The sequence below is a fragment of the Hyperolius riggenbachi genome, chromosome 2, assembly GCF_040937935.1.
Source record: "Hyperolius riggenbachi isolate aHypRig1 chromosome 2, aHypRig1.pri, whole genome shotgun sequence".
Lineage (NCBI taxonomy): Eukaryota > Metazoa > Chordata > Amphibia > Anura > Hyperoliidae > Hyperolius > Hyperolius riggenbachi.
The window spans coordinates 165,090,122-165,098,819 of NC_090647.1; the positions used below are offsets into that span (position 1 = coordinate 165,090,122).

Sequence of the window (8,698 nt, forward strand, 5' to 3'; positions counted from 1 at the left end):
TTGCTCTGGCGTTTTTTGGCGATTAACGCTAAAAAATCACCATTCACAGCTGGCGATTTTTTAGCGATCTTGTTTTGCGCTTCTATAGCACTAAAACGCGATCACCGGGAAATCGCCTGAAAATGGTGCAGGCTACGCGTTTGCGTTTAGCGTTTTTGGGCGATTTGCGTCGATTAGCAGAAATTGCCCAAATGAGAACGGGCCTATAGACTTTTATTACCCTAGTGCTTTGAAAAGCGCTATCGTTTGAGCGTTTTACCGAAATCGCCGGCAAAAAGCTCAAGTGTGAATGGGCCCTGGGTGCTTGTTCTGACACTGGTATCCAGAGCATAAAGATCAGCATGACAACCAGGTAAATTACATTTTTAAACCTTTATATCACACTCACCTCATGTTTCCTTTAAGTATCAAAAATACAAAAAGGCATTGAAAGGGAACTACTACTGTAAAGGAAGGTCTTTTTGGTATTTAAGAACTTCCTTTCTGCTCTAAAAGATAGGCAACAGCGTACGGTAATAACTTTCACAGAAAAACAATTCTTTGATGCAAATCATTCAGTCATACTGCAGTGTGTCTACTTCCTGCTTTCATGGAAGCAAACATATTGTCAGGGCCGGATTTACCATAAGGCACCCTAGGCACGTGCCTAGGGGCGCCCGATTGGCCAAAGGCGGGGTTAATTCATGTCCCTTTAACACCTACAAAACGCAACACTTATGCCAGTGCTGCCCTCTGCCTCCTCCTGGCACCATGATCCGGCGGCCGCAACTAGTGAGGGGGCGGGCGGCTAGTGATACACGCACACAGTCTGTCATTGCGTGCCGCTCTCCCCGCCCACCGTGTTCATGCCTGCACGCAGCGCTGCAAGCAAACAGCAGGCTGCGTGCATAGGCGGCGCGATTGTTCCTCTCTGTTGGCTGGAGTCCTGGGGCTGGGAGTGTGGCTAACCACGTGGGCTGCTAAGAAGATGCGGAGGGACTTACCGGCGAAATTAGCCTGCCTGGCTGTGCCCAGAGGCGTGATGGAAGAAGATAGAGAGGGGGACGGATCCAGCAGCAGCACAGGTGGTAGGCAAAAAGCTCCGCCCCACCAACCCCTCTCCTGTCCATTAAAGCTGCCAACAGCCAACCAGAATCTGTTTTCAGGTGACAGGCGGGAAGGGAGGGGGGGGGGGATGAAACAGCCTTGTAGGTAGGACTGTAGGAGATAGCCCTGGCCTGCACTGTATAGTTACAGCCCCTCCCCCTGTGTATACTATTGGAGGCTTGAAGATGTCTGCACACGTGTGTGACATAGTGTGACAGTCACAGACAGCAGTGTGTGACACAGTGCCCCCTGGAGAGTGAATGAGACTGACTTGCTGCAACAGCCGGACACAGACCAGAGAGAGGGAGAAACCCACAAAGTAAGTGACAGACAAGTGACAGTTTTTAAGCAGACAGAGTAAGTGACTGATTGCTAATGCAGACTTGATCCTCCCCCCTCCTTTTTCTAGCAGAGACTACAACAGACAGTAGTGTCCCCTGCTGAGGCAATCCTGTGATGCTTCCCAGTGTTTCCATAGGGCGATATTGCAGCTCTGTCCAGCTGTCACCTGACCTGATAAAAGGTCATTGCTGCTCTGATCAGGTGACAGATGGTCAGTGCTGCTGAAATTGCCCTATGGAAACACTGCTGGTTGCCAGGTTGTAGGTGTCAGATTGGGAGGGGAACTACTTGATAGTGTAAAGGGAAGCATAATAGGATTTCCTCAGCAGGGACACAGGGGATGGGAGTAATGTAGTCTCTCAGTGGGGATATCAGTAAAGGTTAAATGATACCTTAAATATATCCTCAAATTCCTGTGTGCATGGGGGTAATTGTGTATCCGTTACCGCACCTCCGTGGTCGGTCTTCTGTCTCCGTTTGCCTTTTATCCTCCCAATTCTAAAGGTCCTGGTCAGCGCCCTGACCTGGACAAACTACGCTGAGCATGTGCAGTATGTCTGCTTGGGAGCCTTTTGACTGGGCTTGCTGGGAAGCCTAATTGCGTTGTGTGCATGCTGATGCACCAGGACATACTCAACAGACATATTGTGCATGCGCAGAGTATTATGTGTGGGTCAGAGGGTGCCGACAAGGACACTTAGAACGGCGAGGATAACAGGCAAACCGAGGCAGAGACTGGGCCACAGAGGTGGGGTAAGCCTATGCACAACTCCCCCACACACAGGGCATCAATTTGAGGCTATGTTTCGGATTAAAGTATCCTTTAAAGGGGACCTGAACTCTTGAACAGGACAGAAGATAAAACAGAGGAATGCACCCTATATGTATTTAGAGAGTTAAGCCTGTCTAATTCCCACTCATCTGTGTCTAATCACAAGTTGTAATTTGATCTCTCAGCTGTGTCCTCCGCCATGGCAGATAAGCTTATTTTAAAGCACAGCATGTTAACAAAATGCCTGCTTTCATGGAAGTAGACACACTGCAGATTTATTGCAGGATTTGTATCGGCTGTTACTAAAAATGTTTTTCTTTAAAGGTTATTATGCGTTTTTTATCTTTTAGAGCAGAGAGGATGTTCCTAGTTCAGGTCTGCTTTTAGGACTGATGAGACTCTTATTATAATAAGTCACAAGTAAGATCAAGTCAGCACACTATTGTCACAATGCAGTGTTCCGTTTATTGTAGAAGTCGACAAAGACTTCTGCAATAAACGGAACACTGCATTGTGACAATAGTGTGCTGACCTGATCTTACTTGTGACTATAAACTTTGGGGTAACGTGGCTTGGCACCCAGGTCAAGCACCCAACATCCGGGTAAGGTGTGCCACTTCAAAATCTGTGCATATTATAATAAGTGTCACCTGTAAGGATCAAGCTCAATCCTTACTGTAACATTACATGGGTACACCCGAACAGTGTGGTGTTTCTATAAAGTGGGGAGGAGGCACGATGGAGCAGTTTCCCACTGGCTGGGAGGAGGGGATCAATGATACCAATGTAGAGGTGGGGCCTGTCACTTGGACTGACCGATCACTACCACCCTGGCAAGCGCACTGTTCAGCCTCCCGTCTCAAAGAGACCTCTGATTTAAATTTAACCAATCAAATACCACTGCAGCCGATTTTGATTTGTCTCACTATCTACTCAGTGCCTGCCTGTAATTAGAAATTGTCTGTTATTAGTATTACTTCCTTGTGATTTGTATTACTGTTATCTGCTTGTTGCTGGTAGTAGCCTATCTTTGGTAAAATTCTGCATGCCATTGGCAAAATCTGCATATTGTTGGTATTCTTTACTTGTCTTGGGTAGTATCTACATTAGCTTGAGTAAAAAGGGATGTAACTTGGGGGTGTGGCTTGTGCTGATGGGCGGGGCTTATGGCGCCAGAGCTTCTGTGCCTGTAGGCTCCTGAGCTGTAAATCCGGCCCTGCATATTGTTAACATCCTGTGTTTACAAATTACCTGCTCTGCTGTGGCAGAGGAGATTCCTGAGCTGACACAGCTAAGAGATCAAGTTACAGTGGTGATTAGGCACAGATGAAGGGGAATTAGACAGGCTAAACTCTCAAAATACGTACAGGGTGCATTTCTCTATGTTTTCCTTCTGTCTTGTGCAGGAGTTCAGGTCCACTTTAATGTAATCGTGGTATAACCAGAAAAATATACCTATTACATATGTGTATAGTTAAAACATGGGAGACTTTTTGTTTAGAGGTGATATGGGTGCCCAATACCATCATTCATTGCCTCTAAACCAGCCAGATGTGCAGCAAGCTATAAATAATTACGGCTTTATCAATACATCTAGATAAGTCAATAACATTTTAATTTAATACTGTGGCTGACTTCATTGCAGAAGGTTTTGCATTTGCCTGTAATAAACCTTATGTGTGGACAGGGAAAATCCTGCAATTTTCAGCCTGGCTCATGGCACAAACTTACACAATAAATCCCTTTAATATATGCTATCAACTGCACTCAGGCCTTCATTAAACATTAGCATTGCACAGTGTACGGAGCTCATTATCATGACTTCAGATTAAAGCATTAAAGATAAATTGTCAACATTAATGCCTACTTCAGTATTTGTGGGTTTCAGACTGGAAATTGTTTGGCATTTTTGCTTTATCCTATTGATGGAATAATTAGTCTGGAATTGAACATTACTGCAGCAGGTCATTTCAGCAACAAAAAGTCCAACCTTTGCTTGCTGTCTGTCACAGCAAGTTCTGAAAGTTAAAGCAAACCTTTCCTTAAGGCATATGTGAAAAATATGGTAAAATCCGTATCTTGTATTAACACACGTTGGCCCAGATGCACAAAGCTTTCTTGTTCCTGTAATTATGTATCTCACCTCTGCCATAGCCGTATGCCCTTGCCATTGTCTAAAGCCAATTAACTTGTCAGTATGTTTTTGAGATATAGAAGGAAACTAAGTGCCTGGAGGAAACCCACACAGAAACGAGCAGAGGACATGCAGAATTCACACAGAGAGTGTTCTGGGCCGAAACTGCATGTGGGACTCATGTGGGGCAAATGTTAATGGTTTCTTATATATGTCCACTGTTTGTCTTTCACTTATATAACTTTTGAATTGTACCCCCACTATTGCTGCTCAGAGACCTTCTGAAAATATCCAACCAGAGATTGCTGGATATGTTCCCATGGCTGCGCTCCCTACCGTGTATGAGTGCAGCCGTTCTGCGTCTGTTCCTGTGCAGTAAGATGAAGCAGTTGGTGGATGTGTGGCTTCATGCTATTGCACAAGTACCGGTGTACTCACACAGGCATTGTACAGCCATGCTTGTTCACAAAGAGGAGCGCAGGTATGATCTGACAGTGGCGGTGGTCTTGAGGAGGGCATGGAAAGCCTCTGGAGGATCCACAGGCTTCCCTTTTCTTAGGTAAATATCTAACTTTTATTTTTAGATGTCTCAGGTTTGCTTTAAGGTGATCAGGGTAGCATAAGTTAAAGGATGTGCTGTAATATGTACGAACAGAGGCGCCAAGCAGAGTAAAACAATGTTCTAAAAATGATAAAAAGAGGGAAGTCGAGGTGGACTTACCTCCCTTTGGTAGTGGACATATACTCAAATGCAGAGTAAAAAATATACAATTTATTCACAGCTCCATAAAATCGCAACGCGTTTCGCGGTCAACAATCCCGCTTCATCAGGCAGTACAGGAGCATATAAAACTGGTTCAGGTCCATAAAGTGTGTGAGCGCCTCTGTGTCACAGAGGCGCGCTCACATGCTTTATGGACCTGAACCAGTTTTATATGCTCCTGTACAGCCTGATGAAGCAGTGATTGTTGACCGCGAAACGCGTTGCGATTTTATGGAGCTGTGAATAAATTGTATATTTTTTACTCTGCATCTGAGTATATGTCCACTACCAGTGGGAGGTAAGTCCACCTCGACTTCCCTCTTTTTATCATTTTTAGAACATTGTTTTACTCTGCTTGGCGCCTCTGTTCGCATGATTAAGTCCACCCCTGGTGGAGGGGTTCTTTCCCCATTTTCCTATCTACAGAGAGTGGGGTCAGGTACTAATACTCCCCACCTGCCTGTCAAGTGGTTATGATGGTAACCCACCTTTGTGAGTATAAGAACCTTTGACATTACATTATATATTGAGGTTACCAGACAATATTGCACTATTGGGCTCTTGGTGTCCTCTGTTTTGTTTTTATAAGTTAAAGGATGCATGAGGTAAAGTATAAAAAAATCTGATTTACTTACCTGGGGCTTCCTCCAGCCCCTAGAAGCCTATGTGTCCCTTGCTGCAGCTCTGTTCTCCTCCAGTCTACCGGGGTTCCCTCCGTAGTAGCCACTGGAGGCTACTGAGCTTGTGCAAATGCATAGCTGCAGAAGTACTGTGCAGAACGCTCCTGGCAACAGGAGTGTGAGCGGCACGACTGCACGCTCGTGCATGCACAGCAGCTGCTGACCTGGCCGCTACGGAGGAGACCACAGGAGACTGGCGGAGAGCTGAGTTGCGGCAAGGGACACATAGGCTTCTAGGGGCTGGAGGAAGGCCTAGGCAAGTAAAACTGTTTTTTTTAATACTTTACCTCATGTATCCTTTAGGAAGAAGCTAAACCTAAACTATATATAGTCGGTGGCTGTTATCAAGGTGTGTTTGCATAACACACTGTTTCCCCACTACCTATGTCTAACACTAATCCTGAATCCTACGTAAAAATTACACAGTTTAAGGCCCGGATTACATTAGCGTTCGCCATCCGGATTTTCCGGATCTGATCCGGACCGCATACTGTACAAACGGAACGTATGTTCCGCATAGCAATGTAAAGGCTATGCGGACGTTCACACGTGTCCGTTCCGTACAGTACGGAGCCGAATCGGATCTTTTCCAACATGCGCTATTTTTTGGGTCCGGCCCACGCACCCGGACCGGAGCCGGACCTGAGCCTGACAGCACCATCAGGAACACAGAAACCAACGGGGAACGGAAGGCACAGAACACACTGCATACAAAAACCTGACGTTCTACCCCACTTCCTATGCGTCTCCAAGCGGCCATTTCAGGTGGGGACACATGGGCCAAGCATGTCTGGAGTGGAGCAGCAGTGACAGACGTGCTGGAGCTGTTTGGCAGTATGTCGGGAGGTGGAGGTGAGGCCTACAGCGGAGGAACCTGATTCTACACGTGCACCAGGTGCACCTTCTGCTGACCCCAACATTTTTTTTAAAAAATTTCGCTATTTTTTGCCCACAGATCCAGATGGCAGCCTGATGCATGCCTGATACAAACAGACCGGATCCGGATCGGAACCGTACGGTTCTGATCAGGATCAGGTCAGGATCCGATCAGGGTCCGATAAGGATCCGGTCCGTTTACTTGCCAAAACGCAAGTGTGAACGGGGCCTAAGGGAAAATCCACTGTTGCTAAAAATTTGCAATGAATGTAAATCAGTGCTGTATAAATGTTTTTGTAATTTAACCTTCCTGGCGGTAAGCCCGAACTGAGTTCGGGCTATGCCGCCGGAAGGCACCGCTCAGGCCCCGCTGGGCCGATTTGCATAATTTTTTTTTTGCTGCACGCAGCTAGCACTTTGCTAGCTGCGTGCAGTGCCCGATCGCCGCCGCTACCCGCCGATCCGCCGCAATTCCTCTCGCCGCGGCCGCCCCCCCCCCCCAGACCCCGTGCGCTGCCTGGCCAATCAGTGCCAGGCAGCGCTATGGGGCAGATCGGAGTCCCCTCTGACGTCACGACGTCGATGACGTCAGTGACGTCATCCCGCCCGTCGCCATGGCGACGGGGGAAGCCCTCCAGGAGATCCCGTTCTTTGAACGGGATCTCCGGATCTCCGATCGCCGGCGGCGATCGGAGGGGCTGGGGGGATGCCGCTGAGCAGCGGCTATCATGTAGCGAGACTTTGTCTCGCTACATGAAAAAAAAAAAAAAAATTTAAAAAAAAAAGATTTGCTGCCCCCTGGCGATTTTTTTGCAAACCGCCAGGAGGGTTAAAGGAAACCAGAGACAATATAAAATAAAAGTTTTATACATACCTTTACAGATACGTAGAGGGCGCACTTCTCTTGTGCAGACTGGCCGTGACTGGCCGAAGTTACAGGACCTGGTACCGGCGATACAGAATGCTGAGGACAGCGGCGTGTGAGCGATCTGTGGGCATGGGGCTGGAGGAAGGCCCAAGTATGTATAAACCTTTATTTTATATTGTGTCTGGTACACTTTAATGTTTTAAAAATGTTCTTTCCATTTTAGTCTGCGGCCAACTATAAACAAAAACTGACTGTACGCCCAAGTAGCATTCATTTTGTAATTTGAAATATGTACACTGTGTTGCACTAGTTTTCAGTACACACATCCCTGTTCATATTTCCGTTCCTGCAGGCACAGCTTCCAGAACAACAACAATCGTCCTTGAAGTTATAGTAGCAGAAAGCGACCGCTGATGCAAGATCATATGCGACGAAGAGGTCTGAGTTGTTTTGATAGCTTGCTATTGTAATCTGGTCACACAAGAGTTCCCAGCAAAGAATTACAGGAATAAGGGGGCACATTGTCAGACACATATTTCGCAAAAGCATCAACGGTCTTTCGTACATTGTCATTTGCGAAAAACTATTACACCTCCTATACAAAGCTCATTTAAATGTGACGCCCGGAATTCAGCTTTAAGTCCTAGCCATGGCTGAGCGAGGAAGATTACTGTTCAGTATAAAATTATTCATTTTCTATTGTTGAAAGCTTGCCTCACAGTGTGAAGTTAATTCTTTATAGTCTGAACAATCACAGCTGTTCATGTAAGAAGCCTATGAGTTTAAACGAAGCGTCTTAGCAAAAAAAAATTCAAACCTGTTCTTCCTAATCGTCAAGAGACAAATGTGAAATCTGACTTGCCGCTGAGAAAACTAAATAGATCTCTTCAAAAAGGAGAGAAGGAGAGCTGAGAAGAGTATACAGATGTGTACAGGTAGATGCAAGGCCTACTGTCTGCCATACAGTTAGGCAGTAACAGAACACATCCCCTGCAGTAGTACATTATTATTGTTATATCCATCTTAGGTGAAACGATCTTTTACTTTGTTCTGTTAAAAAAAATGGAAGAGAACATTCTGAAATAATGCTGCAGCTCACAAAGGGTTCTAAAAGAATGGGAAAGCATACGGTTTTATTCATTTAGTGTTACATCTGTTTTCTCTGCAAACTTTCACG

At 46.0% G+C, this 8,698-nt stretch overlaps 1 long non-coding RNA gene across 1 annotated transcript; it reads left to right on the forward strand.

Annotated features, from left to right (window-relative positions):
* The first annotated feature begins 1,211 nt into the window (after positions 1-1,211).
* On the forward strand, positions 1,212-8,178 carry LOC137544155 (uncharacterized). Its single transcript, XR_011025741.1, has 3 exons — positions 1,212-1,405; positions 7,536-7,672; positions 7,874-8,178. It is a non-coding gene; the product is annotated as an uncharacterized lncRNA (long non-coding RNA).
* Positions 8,179-8,698: the final 520 nt, after the last annotated feature.